Source organism: Phalaenopsis equestris, unplaced genomic scaffold (assembly GCF_001263595.1).
Source record: "Phalaenopsis equestris unplaced genomic scaffold, ASM126359v1 Scaffold198645, whole genome shotgun sequence".
Taxonomy (NCBI): Eukaryota; Viridiplantae; Streptophyta; class Magnoliopsida; order Asparagales; family Orchidaceae; genus Phalaenopsis; species Phalaenopsis equestris.
In genome coordinates, this window is record NW_018218556.1 from 18,365 (window position 1) to 19,161 (window position 797).

Genomic DNA, 797 nt, shown 5'->3' on the forward strand with positions numbered 1-797 from the left:
TGTTAAAATGTGTTGAGAAGTATATGTTCTGAAAAAGGGATATGATTTCTACAACAAAGGGAGAATCACATTTGATGTCATGGGAGAGTATTTCATCCATGGGATTGGATGAAAATAAATAGGAAAATATACTTCGTGGGATGTAGAATTGGAAGATTTTAAGGTGACAGATTAAAATCTCCAATTTGGTTCAGTTGATTGGAAACTAATGCAAGCTTGTTAGCCCTCAGGTGAGGAAGTAATGGGAGCTCTGGAGTGACAGTCGGTATCCTCCAAACCTAACCACGGAATTAGAGACCAAACTCTGGATTAGTCAATGTTCTTTATACATTTGAAAGATGGTAAAAAATGAGAGGGCGGAGAATATGATTGCTTCTATTGGACATCAAATAATTTTTAAGTATATTTTTCAAATGATTTCAATTTCTTCACAAGCCATATTTTTAGTGTAAAGGGGAAGGATGTTTTCTCATACTGGAACTTTTCATCAACAAAAACCTTTATTTTATTTCAGCAATTTACTATTGAAAGTTTAGCGTTTAGTTTAATTTACTTGTTATAGTTGTACATCTGCATATTTAATAGCATTTCACTTAAGTAGTTTAACTTCAAATTTCGTACTTTACTTTATTTTTTTTTTAGTTTATAATAAAATATAAATAGCTAGCTTATATATATTTCCAGCTTCCCTGTGGGATCGATATCTAGAACTCCATTAGAGCCCTGTATTACTTGAACGATACTTATACTTGCGTTATATGGAAAAGGGAATTGGGACTTTAAAAGAGGTTTTAAAG